The following is a 17169-nucleotide window of genomic DNA, read 5'->3' on the forward strand; positions in this document are numbered from 1 at the left end:
AAAGAAGACCTCTTCCTGGCAGAATTCTAAGTAAGAAATGTAGATGGAATGATGAGATTTTAAAAAATCACCATCTGACAACCACCACAGAATGACAGGATGATACTTTAAAGAAATTTGGCATATATTACCTTAAGTAACCAAAGTCCCATCACCAATAATGGTACAAATATACACCATGCTCTGAGAAGCACTTTGTGGAATTCCTGCCAAAATACATAACCCAAATCTAAGCACAAAGATATATTTGACAGATGCAACTGAAGGATATTCTACATTATAATCGACCTGTATGTACTCTTCAAAAATGTCAAGGCCATAAAAGACATAGAAAGACCAAAGATCTGCCCGGGTTAAGACACTGAAGAGAAATGACAACTAAACTCAGTTGTGATCCTGAACTGGATCCTGACCAGAAATAGTTTTGGGTGTTTTGTTTTTGTTTTTGTTTTTTTGCTAAATAAGACATTAGGGGGGAAATTAATGAAATCTGTCTGTATACAGTAAAATTGTATCCATGTTCACTCAGGAAATACACATTGAAGTATTTAGAGAGCTTTCTGTAATTTTACTCTGGGTTCAAAATTGTGTGGAGAGAGAGCATGATAAAGCATATGTGATAAATATTAACATCTGGGAACATACAAGAATTCTTGTACTATTTTTACAACTTTTCTCTACATATGAAATTATTTAGCATCTGGAAAAAAAGGGAAAAAAACAAATCCAAATAAATGAACACAAATAAATGAACATAATAAATGAAAACAAAACCAGTTAAAAGAACCTCTTTATTTTCCTTAATAATAATGCTAGGATCGTATTTAATACATTCTACTCATCAGATCATGAAATTTTAGAGCTGTAAGAAAAATGTATTATCTCTCAACAAAACTCTGCCATTTATAGGTGGAAACCGTGAAGTTAAAGGACTTCCTCAAGATCTTGCCAACTGGTTCAAGGCAGAGCCAAGGCTACTATCCTGCTCTGACTCAGCTCTTTCACATTGCAAGCTGTCTCTGAATACCTTTATATTGTCATCTACTCTATAAACATGTGATACACCAACATATTTAGCTCAATCTTCTCTTATATTCTAGTAAGCTCATGTGGCAAACCACTTTCAGGCGATCTAAATCTCATCTTAAAAAGGCATTTAAGGGATCCCTGGGTGGCGCAGCGGTTTAGCGCCTGCCTTTGGCCCAGGGAGCCATCCTGGAGATCCGGGATCGAATCCCACGTCGGGTTCCCGGTGCATGGAGCCTGCTTCTCCCTCTGCCTGTGACTCTGCCTCTCTCTCTCTCTCACTGTGTGCCTACCATAAGTAAATAAAAAAAATAAAAAAATAAAAAAAAAGGCATTTAAGTATTACTGCTCCTAAAAATCTTCAGTAACTAATATCGATAAACATGTTGAGTTCAGAATTATGCAGGATACTGTAGCAAATGCTAAAAACACAATATTAACACACTATAGTATTAAGTGATACTGTTAGGTCCATGATGATAGATACCAAGTCTACATTATTCATCATTACAACTCCAACCCTTAGGACAGTACCTGACATACAATAAATATTCAGATAATTGCTAAGTAAAAGACAATCCATAGTACAAGAAAGAAATCTATGTACAGATTAATCATAATCATAATACCCACAGTGCTAACCAAGTGTCATGAAACAACAAATAAGTTATTTTTGCTTGGTGATCTACAAAGGCTCCAGAAACTTAATGAAACCAAAGCTAAGCCTTACAAGACAAATAATTCGACAGACTTGGAAGCAATGGGGTGGTGAGAGGGAGGGTAGAAGGAATTAGATAAAAGACTGAAGGCTAGAAAATATGTGGTATTTCTATTGAATTTTTAAACATAGGCTTACCTATCGCTGCTGCAAGTTCTGGATCGAAAATATCTGTGAACCTCAAGAGCAGGCTAAAGAGATGTTTAAACGACAGATTAGAAATTTGTCTTTAACCATTTGGCAAAACGTTCATGATTATATTTTGTCACAAATTAGACACAGGTAAAAATAGCTGATGTAGGTCTGCTCACATGAATAATGCCTCACTGCAGAAATACAGAGAGGAATTAAATTATTGGAAGGCAATAAAAGAATCCCAAGAGCAAAGAAGTTTCCTTAACGTATTCCCCATACTCCCCTACATAATTCTCAACTGTGAAAAGATTTGGGTTTCACGGGGTGCCTGGGTGGCTCGATCCGTTAGCCATCTGCCTTCAGCTCAGGTTATGATCTCAAGGTCCTGGGACCCAGACCCAAGTGGGGTTCTCTGCTCAGCGGTGAGTATGCTTTTCTCTCTTACTCTTCCTCTGTACTCTCCCTCTCTCTGTCACTCTCTCTTCTCAAACAAATAAAATTAAAAAAAAAAAAAAAGATTTAAGCTTGATTTTGGTTTTTAACTATAAATGTATGTCCTTGTGAGAAAATAGTAGCAACACATCATACTGCGATGTGGACAAAAGGGGGGAAAATAAGTCTCTTGGAATGCAACAAGCTAATTTTGTGTTTAAATCTGATGTATACTCCACTCTGAATTCAAGTATAAACAGAAAGCTGTAGACTGATAAACAGAAAGGGTAGACTGACCACACAATAGATAGCCAGAGTAAGTATAATCTGGCAAATGCTAGGCAGGGTGAATGCAAAAGTAGGCAATAGGGAGCTCCCGAAAGCTTTTTTTTTAAAAACAGAATTCTTGACAAAAACTGTTCTACATTTTAATGCCAGCAAAAAAAATGCCAGCAAGAAAATTAACAAAACACAACTGCCATGGTTATGGTGAAAGATAAGGACTAAACCTAAGAAATGGTAAACAAAATAGAAAGAGATGAGAAATGAAAATAATAGCAAAAGACACATATGAGCACTCTAAGATTTCATATCTCCCAGAATTATTTATTTATTATAAGGCAGAAGGGTCAGTTATTAGAAGCTCTTCAAAAATACAATCTAAGCTTCTATTAAAGCCCTAAATTTATCAAATTAATCCATTTTCTCTCACATTATCTCCTACAATAGGACAAGACTGTTCTATCGACCTGTATGCATTAATAATAACAAGGAAATAGCTATCAGATGTCTGAAATGAAAAAAAAAAAAGGATGAATTTTTGCTGCTAGAGGTTTTTTTTTTTTTTTTGTCCAGAGTATACTGCAACACATAATGGCCTTTTGGTATTCAAAAGCTGGTGTCTGGGACACCTGGGTGGCTCAGTGGTTGAGTGTCTGCCTTCCTAGAGTCCCACATTGGGCTCCCTGCATGGAGCCTGCTTCTCCCTCTGCCTATGTCTCTGCCTCTCTCTGTCTCTCATGAATAAATAAATAAAATCTTAAAAAAAAAAAAAAAAAAGCCGGTGTCATTAATTGTATTGAAGGGTTAACTCTCCCTTTCTTGGTTTTGCTTTCTTGTGTTTCCGATGAAACCAGCATCATAAAAGTAAAATAAATAGACTTTCTACTTAACATTGAACCCTCTTGATTATAACTTTGCTTACTTCTAACATGAGTTAGGTGACCGCACTAACAAGAATCTTAAGACTGCACTTGTAAAAATGTTCTCTCCCCAACATGAAGTTTTTAAATTCATAAAAGTCAAGACTTCACATTTTAAGAATGGAAAAGGTATGTATCCGTACTCAGTTACTACAAAGACTCCGTTACAAAAACAAAAGAAACTTGCAGAGTAGTAGTGGTAGTAAAAATACCAGAATAATAAAATAACAATGGTATTGGCTATTATTTATTGGACAGTAACAACGTGCCAGACATTTGAACCAGTGGTTCTTCTTACAGAATTGCTAATCCTTCCAATAACCCTTGTCATTAAAGGTACTTTGTCAGAAAACCAGGGAACTGATATGGTACAAAACAACAAATTTTAATACCAGCTCTGAATATAAGCAGGTCATGGCAAGGGATACATTGTTAGCTGGAAATGTATTCTAAACTCTATGTTATGCTTCTTCCTAGGCAGAGAGTCTACTTCTCTATTAAGACTTTTTAAAGACTCCACAACCAGAAAGTGATTAAAAACCAATGCTATTTATGCGTTCATATTTTCAAAGTTAGAGGAGAAAAATACTCACCATGCAGAGCTACAGATGGAAGGAGTAACTACCAGTTAGAGGAAATTAAATTTGTAATAAACAGTGCGATCATAACTAGTCTGCATTTCTTAATTTACAAATGAAGTTGGCCAAAAAGGATGGGGATACAGAGACATAGGAGGGACAGCAATTTAGGTAACGGAAGGTCTCTAAACCCCTTCCAGTTTCTGAAACACTTTGCTAGTTCTTTTTTTTTTTTTTTTTTAAGATTTTACTTATTTATTCATGATAGACATAAAGAGAGAGAAAGAGTCAGAGACACAAGGCAGAGAGAGAAGCAAGCTCCATGAGGGACCCCGACGCGGGACTCGATCCCAGGGCTCCAGGATCGCGCCCCAGACCAAAGGCAGGCGACGAACCGCTGAGCCACCCAGGGATCCCCATTTTGCCAATTCTTTACTTCACCATGGCTCAAAGCATCTTATACATTTAACATTAGATAAGGTTTGAGGGATTTTTATTCCAACCTCATTTTTCAAATGAAGAAATGAAGGCCTAGAACATTCAAGTATCGCAAAAAAGGTCACATAAGTGGCAGCACCAGTTTCATAATCTGGATCTCCTGGCTGCTACCACTCACGTTGATCAAACTCCAACAGTCTGAAATAAACTGGAAAAATAACCTACTAATTTGAATTAGTTAAGATATCCTTTGTTGTGCAACAATACAAATGACATTTCACTTCCACTAACTCTAGATCTGTAAAGAAATATAAACTTATTGGTCAGAACAATTATTAAAGACTGCATCCACGACAAATGTTTTTGTACTACTAACTCAAAAAGCACAGGCTTCTATCTTAGTAGAGCCATTTGTTCTCCAGGTACCCAGAAAGAATAAGTATTCAACGTTGTTTCCCATAGCACAGCACAGGCGCCAATAATGCATATCTAGCTAGAAAAATAAGCCAACTTTCTCCCTGACCACAACTCTTTCTTTTTTTTTTTTTTTTTTACAACCCTTTCTTGAAAGAGGTAAAGGTATTAAAATTTGGCAGTGAGCAGCTGAAAATTCATTAAGTACTGAGAAAAGTTTGGAGCAGATTAGATCCAAACATGTTTGTCTAAGGGAAGGGTCTAAGGAATCTAATAAATCCACTTAGCAGATCTGATGCTAGAGAAAGAACCTCAATTATGTAAACACTCTATAAACCTTCCAGAAAAGTTTAACACAACTTAACCAGTCATCCACCGGATACATTTAGGAAAATGTTGCCAACCAAAAATTGTATTGGGTTGAACTATATGAAATGACAGTCAACCATTCCTGACTTCAGAATCAGCAATTTCATATGCCTTAACCTACATGAGAGTCACATCTCAAGAAAAAAAAAAAAAAAAGGTCACAGGGCTATAGAAGTCCTATTAAGACAATGTTCAATATAGCAACTTTTTAACCCTCAAATATAATAGATGGTGATCGTGAAAATTACTCAGTCCTTTAAATAATGCACACACACACACACACACACACACTCCCCATACTACTATGCTAGCCCACAGTGTTTCATTAATTTATTCCTTGTTATGTACAAATCTTTCACTCCAAAATACGCTGTACTTAATATATTTAAATGAGAAAAATTAGAAAATATATTGTCATACTTTAAAAATATATAAAACTACAAAAAGAATGTATTACAGAATAAAATCTGAAATCCTTACGCATCTACAAAAGTAAAACTTGATGAAGTGATTTGAACTTCTGGAACTGAATACTGTTTAAAAACCAGGACAGCCTCGACTACTAGGAATAACAATAATAATAATAATAGCCAGATGGCAAGGGTAACTTTACCTGGAGAACTCTAAGGCTTCAGTGATATCACAAGTGCTTGCAACACCCACTGCTCGAGCTCCACTGCTCTCACCTGATCTCAACTCGAACTCCTGCCAATTATAATTTTCCCTCAAGAAAAAGCCAAGAAAAGAAACAACATACTAATTTGTTCCTTGACCTCTCTGTGCTGTGGCAGAATGCGGAGTAAAACAATTACCCTTTATTCTCAACGGTGGTCCCAGCTTAAACTCACAGCATCTTGGACTACAGTAAATTACTCCAGGAGTCAGAAGACCACAGGGTTCTTTCACAAGCGGACTCCGAAAAGCACGGGGGGTGGGCACCCAAGCAGGCCAGGAACGTGACCTAGGGCGTCACGAAACGTTCTGCGTGGAACACTACGTATTCAGAGAAAGTCTGACAGAAAGCAAAGGACTGAAGTTACAGCTCCACTCGCGGGCTGACGGCGAGCCTGAGCGCCCCCCTGCCCCGCCCGCCGCCAGCCCAGACTCGGGCCCACACCCGCCCGCCGCGCCCGAGGCTGCTCGGCAGCGAACCCGCCGGCGGAGCCGAGCGGCGGCCCTCGGAACTGTTCTTTATCTGGTACAACAGGAGGGGAAACGTATCCAGACGAGTCGGGCCTGCCAGAGGCCGACACCCAGGCGGGCGGGGCGGGGGGCGGGGGGCGGGGGGCGGGGGGCCGGCCGGGGCCGGGCCGGGGCCGCGGGCCGCGCCGCCGACAGGCCTGGGAGCACGCGCGGAGCCCGCCCCCCGGCCCGCACCTGCCGCTGCCTTTACCGTTCCGGAGCCGCCCAGCACACAGCCGCCACGGCGGCAGAAAGCCCGCTGCCCTCGTCACCGCCCGCAGACCCGCCTCACCTGGACTTGCCCACGCCACTCTCGCCGATGTTGACGACCTTCAGGGTAGTCAGCACGTCCCCCTCCATCCTGACCCTGCTCCGCTCTGAGCCCAGCCGGCCTCCCGGGTCCGGCTCTCAACCCTTCCCCCGGGCGCGGTGGCCGCGCATGCGCAGCGCTGCGCACCTGAAACCTTCCTTCTACCCGGGCTGTTTAGGTTGCACAAGCGCCGGTCTCCCCGGTTCCGCCTTGAGGAAGCTCCGCATCTGCGCAAACTCAGAGTCTCCGGCGTCTTTCCGGAGTGATTAATCAGCCTTTGCGCAAGCGCGGATGGGAAGACCCGCGAGTGATCTCACCCTCCTTTTGTAGGCTGTCGCTCCTCCCCTGCCCTAACCTAAACTCTGTTCTACAGAGAGGACTCGGGGCTTCCCTGTTCTTGGTGCTATGGTATCAGTGCCCTCTGGGTCCCACGCCAGCTGGCTGGAACCTGCTCTGGCTTCATTCCTGCCAGCCTCATTTCTTGGGGGCTGTATCTTATTCTTTTTATGTTCTGAGATAATTCTTGGAACAACCTGGGTCTGTATCTAATACTCCCACTGTCCCCATTCCAAAGCAAGCGTGTGTGTGTCCTCTTCCTTGAGATCAGGTTCTCTTTATTCATAAACTGAACTGAATCTGTCCACTTTTATTAGTTTTGCTCTTTTATAGGTAGAACATTTTCCCAAGCTTCTATCTATGATACTTTTTATAACTGCTTTCTCCCTTAATGCATTGACTTAGCATTTCATTACAAAAATAATAAGTAATAGTGAGAGCACCGTTTTTTCTTGTTCCCAATTTTAAGAATAGCTATAGAATTTCACCTATTGTTTGTTATTTCCCATGACTTATTAATGCAATGTAACATATTAGTGAATTTTGCTATATTATTCTATGCTGAGATAAAGCTTGATTGATTTTGGCAAATTATTCTGGCAAATTATTCCTTTATACACTGTTGAGTTATATTCTCTGGCACATTATTTATGAGTTTGCATATATAAATATATTCCTCAGTGAGACTGAGATATATTTCCTATAAGTCACTTTCACTTAGAGAAATTAATTAATTATTAATTTTTTGAGAGAAAGAGCAAGCACAGTGGGGAGGAGTGGAGAGAGAGAGAATATCAAGTAGGTTCCACACCCAGCACAGAGTCCGGAGGTGGGGGATGATCTCATGACCTTGAGACCAGTGGTTCACTTTATTACGAATATTTTCTTCACTGTGACTTAGTATAATATGTATATGCAATTAGAGTAATGATTACCAAACATTTTGACAAGTACAGAAAATAGTAGTTAATGTTTTGCATCTGCTACATGGTATGTCACCAAAAGAACCATTGATTCTGCAGAATAAGGAAACACCTACACAAAGTACATGACAGAAATATGAATGTCTAATGAATTTATTTTAATATTTGCTTACACATTTTTATAAAAGTTACCCTATGTTGTTTAAATTACCTGTTACCAAAATTAGTGCCTGAACGTTGTCATTTCCAGAGCTTAACTCTGGAAACCATTTTAAAATTGTAATCATTTTATTTCTGTAAAATGTATCATCCTTCATTTCTAAATATCTAATTTCTAAAATTAAAGAGCTCTGAGATCTCTTCCTTATAACAGCTTTAGTGGTGCTGTTTTGTTTGGTAGACTCAAGTCCTACCAAGAGAGAAAACCAAGAATTATATCTAATGACCTCAAATTCAGACTATAGACTGCAGAAGGAGACGGCAGACTGCTCATACCTTCAGTCTGCAGCCCTGGAAAGCACTGCAGATCATCAGTGTTGTAAGAGCTTGCTGCAGGGTGTAGGGACCCATCGGTCCCTATCCTTCCCAAAGATTGTGCTGAGGGAAGACACCTCAATCAGGACAACACTGGAAAGTCTAAGAAACTGCCCAGATGAGTCTATGTCACCAAACTGCCACAAAAATTGAGATCAGAAACGCATAACCAAAACAATTGTTCTATACGTTATAAATATTGGCATAGTTATTTTGTTGTATATTGGGTATTTATTGAGTTTGCACAAAGTGCTAGCACTGTTTGACACTCCTTAGAAGCAGGTACTCTGGTTGGTTCCCATTTAACTTGTCCAAGGTTACACACTCAAGATGGTGCCCAGTTGGGAGGTGAACACAGGCACCTGACTACAGAGCTCATAACACTAACTGGTGCACAATGCTACCTCCGAATAACTGAATGTGAAGGGCTAGATTTATTGGTACAAATGACACAAACACAACTTTGTGTCTTCTTTCCCTAGGTTATATTATTAAGGACCTAACAACCTTTCTAGCTTTATATTTTTTGAGTCTTATATCACTGTTTACAGGCTCTGGTTTATCACAAGTACTATTTCATGTGCAAATTCCACATAGTAAAAATTGTTTAAAATAGGACTTAAATCACAAAGCTGTCCCATTTGTAGTACTAGCAAAATGAGTATCAAAGAATCTGCTCTGCTCTCAAAATGCTAAGTCAAACATGAACCCCATAGAGTCATGGCTCCCCCAAACAGGCAAAACCATGAGCATATGTGCACATACACAATTTCCCTGAGAAAAGGTCACATGGCTTTTATCAAATACTCTCACCTTAAAACATGAAGAACCACTACACTAAAATCTCTTAAAATGTAAAACTGTGACTTCTCATATAACTTTATTATATAGGAAGAAAGTTAATCCATAAAAACAACCTTGGCTGTGATATATTTTCATGGTAATGTAATAAGTTGGTATTGTGACTCATTCGAAAGCAAAGTTAGAGAAAAATTGAAAATTTCTGCAGTAAGGTTTACAATGAACAACTATGTTAAAAGAAGAAAGCAACATTAAGTGGGTACAGTGTTAACTGTTTCATCAATATGTGAGCTAGAGTGTCTGAATTATCTTTCCTTCACTTATTCCTGAAGGGAAAAGAACAAATGGCTCTATTAGTTTACGATACCTCCCTATAAGAGTGACAGAACTGAATTAACATTTTAGAGATTATCTTTCTGTAGCTTCCGCATTTGAGTTTTTTCTTTTTTTTTTAAGATTTTATTTATTTGTTTATGAGAAATACAGAGAGAGAGGCAGAGACACAGGCAGAGGGAGAAGCAGGTTCCATGCAGGGAGCCTAATGTGGGACTCGATCCTGGGACTCCAGGATTATGCCCTGGGTCAAAGGCAGGTGTTAAACCGCTGAACCACCCAGGGATCCCCACATTTGAGTTCAAATGTATGTTACAACAGGAATTAAAAACATCAACTTTTATTGACAATATAATGCAATCACTTGAAATCTTAGATAAAAAGCACTTAATGTGTATTTGTTACTGAAAAGCAGATATTTTTGAGGCACCTGGATGGCTCTGTCAGTTAAACATCTGCCTTCAGCTCATGTCATGATCTTGGAGTCCTGGGATCAGTGGGATCAGCTCAGTGGGGGGCCTGCTTCTCCCTCTCTCTGTTGCTCTCCCTATTTGTGTTTTCTCTTGTTCTCTCAAATGAATCAATGAAATATTTTTTTAAAGATTTTTTAGAAATACAACCATGAATGACCTGTATCCTCAATACTATTTTGCAGATTGGAGCAGGGAAAGTGAAAAAGAAGAGAATTAAAGCTTACCCACATCACATATTCCCCTGTTAGTACACAAACACATTACAGCAAAGCAATATAATAATTTTACCCAAACTTGATATCTTTTCTCTTTGTGCAGCAGATGAGGATACATCATTCTATAGTGTAATAAGGAAATTTCTTTTGAACTGTACAACATGTGCTTTTACTGATTTTTATGTGACAGAGTTAGGAATTTAGTCTGTTCTCTTTTTTTAAATTTTTTGTGTGAGAGAGAGAGATAGTGCTTGCATGCATGGGCATGTACTTGCTAGCAAGGAGGAGGGGAGGGGTCACAGCAGTGGGAAAGAATGTTAAGTAGATCTCACACTGAGCTTTGATCCCAATGTGGGACTCAATCTCACAACCCTGAGATCATGACTTTGTGACCATGATCCAAGGCAAAATCGAGAGTCCAACTCCTAACTGACTGAGGCACTCAGGCACCCCAGGGATTTAATGTGTTTTAAGAGTTAGCAAATACAAGGATTCCATCCTTCAAGTTGGAAGAAACAAAACAGAATTCACATTCTTGTTATATTATCACTATATAATGGAAGTGTTTGAACCTAAGTCTGTCAATACACCCCAGTAAGTTGAATGACATCCATTATCCAGGAATTGCTGTGCTTACTTTTGTTTGTTTTGTTTTTCTAAGATTTTATTTATTTATTCGAGAGAGAGAGAGCGGCAGACACACAGGCAGAAGGAGAAGCAGGCTCCGTGCAGGGAGCCCAATGCGAGACTCGATCCCAGTACTCTGGGATCATGCCCTGAGCCAAAGGCAGACGCTCAACCACTGAGCCACCCAAGCATCCTTGTTTTGTTTTTAGATTTATTAGAGAGAGAGAGAGAGAGAGAGAGAACGGGGGCGGGGAAGGCAGAAAGAGAGGGAGAAAAAGAATCTCAAGAAGGCTCCATGCTCATTGGCTCAAATCATGACCCTGAGATTAGGACCTGAGCCAAAATCAAGAGTCAAATGTTCAACAGACTGAGCCACCCAAGAAAGCTCCAAGTATGCTTTAATCTTAATAATGGATGAAAGGCAATAAAGAAAGGAACTTTGTAGCAATGTAAACAAGGAAAGTTTTTTTTCCAAACTAGACTACAATATTTGGTCCTGAAAATACATTTAATATTTGTTGAACATTCAACATAAAAATACTTACAATGTATCCCTGAGACATCACCTTGTTTTGGAAACTTATTCCAGAAGCGAAGACAAAGAACATGGGGGAGGGGAATCTAATCCACAAACAAAAGTGGTTGATGGGAAAAACATGCAGTGCATCAATAGGAACCCAGAGCCAATTAAATTTTGGTCCAAGAGTCAATTGAGATTCATGATAAAGCAGCCAAAGAATTACTTTTATCCTTATTGTAGAAACAGACATTTGAATTAGGGCTCACTTGAATAAGAAAACGCAATCACACGTCTACTTTTAAGAATTTAAGTCCAGGGGGTATATGCAATCTTTAAATACAGCTCTTATTATCAATGGAAATCACAGCAGAAATCTACCAGCTGTCCTCCTAATCCCCAAACTAGATTGATAAATGTTTTGAAATTTTACAGTCCATTTTCTCTGATAGTGATTTTGCATTCTTAATCACTTCTCCAGAAACTCTACTTCTGCTAATTAAGCATCCTAATAAAAATGTATGAACACATATACATGAACACACATCTTATTCTTCCTTAGCTTTTCTCTCAGCCTCTGAGCCCACATTTTTTAAACATTTCCTTAGAGCTTCCTTTTATTACATCGTCCATAACAAGACACCTGCTATTCTTTCCTTTGTAACTTTTAGCAATTTAACGGCACCATGTGTGAATATGGTTGAGAAAAAGGGTATAGGGTATTGTTAAAATTATTTTTTGTTGTTTTTTTCAAGTTCTAGATTATTAATCAAGTCATTTATTTCAATTCTCATTATTATTATTTAAGACGAAGATATGGTTTTTTCCAAAGTTATTGGCAAATTAACTTAAATCCTCCCCAAAATATTTAATGGTAATCCAGTGCAGAGATAAAATCAAGATTATGAACACTCTTCTACCTTCCCCCTTACCCCAAATTCCTAGAAATGACAGGGAAACGATTAAAATATATAACAGTGCTGGAAAGCAAGAGAGAAGAAAAACTTTTGAGGCATTTCTAAGAGACAGAAAGGAGATAGAAGTGGTGGAGGAAACAGCCATGGGAAAGACACAGAGGAAAAAACTGCTGTGAAACTGGATGCTCTGCAAGTTTCTAAACTCAGAGGAGATGGGTGCAAGAGGGATGAGAGATGGATGGAGCCCCTTCCTCCTTCTGCAAAGACCCTCCTCCCCATTGTCAAGGAGCAAGTAGCTGAAGCATTTGCTCTAGGCTGGAGAAGTGTGTGTAGACAATTCAGCTGCCCTTTGCAAACGGTGAACAAAGCAATCCTTCCTAAGGCTATGAATACCTACCATTCCTCATTTGGTAACACATCCTATTCCTTCTCCCCATCACTGGAGACATCTCAACAAATACAGTACCCAAACCCAGAACTGCCAAATATATGAGGAAAATAAGTATCATAAAAGAGATGTTCCAAACTTCATGAACAGAACCTAATACAAGAGGGAAAAAATGCTCAGTAGAAGGCCTTTTTTTTTTTATGGTGAAAAAATTTATATTTAGATTTATAGCCGGCTGGACTCAGTTTAGATGATCCCAATTTTGTTGGCAACATCCAAAGCATCATAGTCAGGAGCCAGTCGAACATATGCTTTCTTCTCTCCATCAGGCCTGATCAAGGTGTTGACCTTGGCCACATCAATGTCATAGAGCTTCTTCACAGCCTGTTTGATCTGGTGCTTATTGGCCTTGACATCCACAATGAACACAAGTGTGTTGTTGTCTTCTATTTTCTTCATGGCTGACTCAGTAGTTAAGGGGAACTTGATGATGGCATAGTGATCAAGCTTGTTTCTCCTGGGGGCGCTCTTTTGAGGATATTTTGGCTGCCTTTGGCTGTCTTGGGTCCTCGGAATGTAGGTGATGTGCGGATCTTCTTTTTTTTGTGACTGTGCACGCCTTTCAGCACCGCTTTCTTAGCTTTCAAGCCTTTGCTTTGGCTTCAGCTTTGGGAGGGGCAGGGGCTTCCTTCTTCGCCTTCGGCGCCATCTTAGTGAAAGGGGCCTTAATAGAAGGCCTTAATAGAAGTGAAATTAATATCTTCAGAAGAACATCATAACTATGAAAAAAAGAACAGGTCTTATAAAAAAAACATTTTTAGATCTTAAAAATAAAAAAGTTATTATTACAATAAAACTCAGTATATTGGCTGAATGACAGAATTGACACAACCGAAGAGCAAGTTAATAAGCTGATTACCCAGCTCTGAATGCAGTAACAGAATGAATGTATAGGAAGGATGACAAAAGTTGAAGCTTGAGAAGGGGGTGCCTGGGTGGTTCAACTGGTTAAATGTTCGACTCTTGGTTTCAGCTCAGATCATGATATCAGGGTCATGAGCCCACATGTGGCACCAGTGCTCAGCACAGTCTGCCTGAGATATTCTCTCTCTCTCTCTCTCTCTCTGCCCATCCCCCTACTCTGTCTCTCAAATAAATACATCTTAAAAAAAAAAATTGAGGCTTGAGAGAAAGTCCCAGAAAATCCTGCATCTATCAAATATGAGTTCCAAGTTAAAAAGAGAAAGAGGACTGAAAAAAAAGTAATAAAAGTAATGACAGGAAAACATCAAAAGTGAGTATCCAGATTTAAAGGGATTATTAAAAATTAAGCAGGATGAAAAACAACCATAGATATTAAAGAGGTTCAAAACAAGTGTCCCCAAAGTGTGTCATTTGGGCACCTGGACCATTTTAAACTGAAAACAATCAAGACCCAGAAAACTCAGGAAAAATTCTTACTGCTCCCTTAACTACCTGAAAGAATTTAGACAGAGGCCTAGCCCAGAAAGACAACTATTATGAGGAATAATTTTTTTTTTATTATTATTATTAGAGTTCAATTTGCCAACACAGAGAATAACACCCAGGGCTCATCCCATCAAGTGCCCCCCTCAGTGCCCATCACCCAGTCACCCCAACTCCCCACCCACCTCCCTTTCCATCACCCCTTGTTCATTTCCCAGAGTTAGGAGTCTCTCATGTTCTGTCTCCCTTTCTGATGTTTCCCACTCATTTTTCCTCCTTTAGGAATAATTTTTTTTTTATCTGAGTGACAGGTCTGTATGGCAGGGCAAACATCTAACTGCCAAACATCTTTTTTCCTTATTGTCCTGTGAATCATCCTCCTCCCTTTGAAGCCCCAGGTCCCTGTCCCATTTCTTAGCTGATGATGGCATATAAAACGGAACTGCCCAGCTTGACCTTATGTCTCATATTCTTTTTTTTTCTGACAGCAATAAATTTATTAAGTATTCCCCCCCAAAATATAAATACAAACCAGTAAAAACAAAAAACAAAACAAACCATAAAACAGGCCTGGAGCTGACAATAAAGCAGACACGATGGAGCTGACCTATGGTGGGAAAACAGGACCCACGTGGGTGGGGATGCTGTAAATACTGGAGGACAAACACTCGGGAGCCCTAGGGCGCTGTGACCAGAGCTGGTGGGGGCAAGGCTCGGGGCAGGGTCAATGGCAACATGGCTCTGGGGGACAGGCCTCTGGGCCACAGCGACAGCCTGGCTCTGCCCCTCCAGCTGCTTCACTTGGGGCCCTGAGCCTCGGCTCCTCCTGGTCATCTTCGTACATCTCGCCCTCCTCCTCGGCGTGGCATCCTGGTGCTGCTGGTACTCGGGCACCAGGTCGTTCACGTTGCTCTCGGCCTCGGTCAACTCCATCTCGTCCATGCCCTGGCCCGTGTCCCAGGGCAGGAAGGCCTTGCGCCGGAACATGGCTGTGAACCGCTCCAGAGGCGCTTGAACAGCTCCTGGATGGCCGTGCCGTTGCCCATGAAGGTGCAGGACATCTGGAGCCCCGGGGTGGGATGTCACACACGGCTACCTTCACGCTGTTCGGGCTCCACTGGACGAAGTAGCTGCTGTTCTTGCTCTGGACGGCCAGCATCTGCGGTCCACCTCCTTCATGGACGTGCGCCCGCGGAAGACGGTGGCCACGGTCAGGTCGAGGCCACGGGGGGGCACAGGCAGCCGTCAGGTTCTTGGCATCGACCATCTGCTGAGTGAGCTCGGGCACCGTGAGCGCGCGGTCCTGCCGGCTGCCCCTCGCGGAGAGTGGGGCACAGCGGGGCACGGAGAGGTGCGGGCGGGGCAAGGGCACCATATTCACGGCCAGCTTGCGCGGGTCAGCGCTGAGTTGACCGGGGAAGCCGAGAGACTAGTGACGCCGCTCAGGGTGGCCGACACCGGACGGTTGCGGTCACCGTAGGTGGGCGTGGCCTCTTGAGTGCGGAAGCAGACGTCATGCAAAGCCTCACTGTCCATGCAGTAGGTCTCGTCCGTGTTCTCCACCAGCTGGTGCGGGGACAGCCTGGCGTTGTAGGGCTCCACCACTGTGTCCGACACCCTGGGCGAGGGCACCGCACTGAAGGTGTTCATGATGCGGTCGCGGGACTCCTCGCGCACCTTGCTGATGAGCAGTGTGCCCACCCAGGACCCTGTGCCCCCGCCGAGTGAGTGGGTCAGCTGGAAGCCCTGCAGGCAGTCGCAATTCTCACACTCCTTCCGCACCACATCCAGGACTGAGTCCACCAGTTCTGCACCCTCCGTGTAGTGACCTTTGCCCCAATTGTTGCCAGCCCCACTCTGACCAAAGATGAAGTTGTCAGGCCTGAAAAGATGCCCAAAGATGCCCAGACCGGACGCTGTCCAAGGTTCCAGGCTCAAGGTCCACCCGAATGGCCCGAGGCACATATGAGAAGAGGCCTCGTTGTAGTAGACGCTGATGCGTTCCAGCTGCAGGTCTGAGTCGCCCACATAGTTGCCACTGGGGTCTATACAGTGCTCATCACTGATGACCTCCCAGAACTTGGCTCCGATCTGGTTGCCGCACTGGCTGGCGTGGATGTGCACGATCTCCCTCATGCTCGGTGCGTGTGGCGGGCGGCTGCAGTACACACGTGGACGGGTTGGGGCTGGCTGCGGATATGTCTCATATTCTTACAGCCCCTCTCATACATATGTAATCAAATTTGTTTTCTCCTATTAATCTATCATAAGTTAATTCAATTATGAAACCAGTCAAATAACCTTGAAGAGTAGAAGGAATTTTTTTCTCCCCAATAATATGTTCTTATGAGATGAAAAAAAAGAATAATTCTTAAAAGCTTTCAAAGAAGAAATATAATTATCTGCAAAGAACGGATCCGATTGGTATTAAATTTTACTATAGGAAGAAGTGGATAAATTAAAATTTCAAAGTAGCAAATGAAAATATAAATTTGAATCCAAACAACAAAATATTCACCAGTAACAGGGTGATTAGATGAGATACAGTACATTCATATTATGAGCTATGATTCAGCAGTTAATCATAACACCGTCTCTAAGACATATTGTTAGTGAAAAAGTAAGTTGCAGAAAGATATATGTCAATCATGGCTCAACCAGAGAAACAGAATTAGTAAGAAGTATGTAATAAGAGATGGATCACAAAAACTTGTCTCATGCAATTATCAAGGCTGGCTAGGCAAGCTGGAAAATCCCAGGGCATCAGGAAGGGAGTAATCTACATCTGTCAGTTGCAAGCTGAAACTCATGCCCCCAGACAGAATTTTTTCTTA

The 17169-nt window shown here is 41.4% G+C and overlaps 1 long non-coding RNA gene and 2 pseudogenes across 2 annotated transcripts; all 3 read right to left on the minus strand.

The window, feature by feature from the left end:
• Window positions 1-777: 777 nt before the first annotated feature.
• On the minus strand, window positions 778-7053 carry LOC112912677 (uncharacterized). 2 transcript variants are annotated; one of them, XR_011994191.1, is made up of 4 exons: window positions 6787-7053; window positions 5926-6017; window positions 1883-1935; window positions 778-1315 (listed from the first exon to the last, which is right to left on the minus strand). It is a non-coding gene; the product is annotated as an uncharacterized lncRNA (long non-coding RNA). The 2 variants fall into 2 exon arrangements; XR_011994192.1 differs by lacking the exon at window positions 5926-6017 and adding an exon at window positions 6125-6324.
• Window positions 7054-13057: 6004 nt separating this feature from the next.
• Window positions 13058-13577, minus strand: LOC140594055 (large ribosomal subunit protein uL23 pseudogene; annotated as a pseudogene).
• A 1482-nt stretch (window positions 13578-15059) lies between these two features.
• Window positions 15060-16498, minus strand: LOC140594007 (tubulin beta-3 chain pseudogene; annotated as a pseudogene).
• Window positions 16499-17169: the final 671 nt, after the last annotated feature.

Source organism: Vulpes vulpes, chromosome 9, assembly GCF_048418805.1.
Source record: "Vulpes vulpes isolate BD-2025 chromosome 9, VulVul3, whole genome shotgun sequence".
NCBI lineage: Eukaryota > Metazoa > Chordata > Mammalia > Carnivora > Canidae > Vulpes > Vulpes vulpes.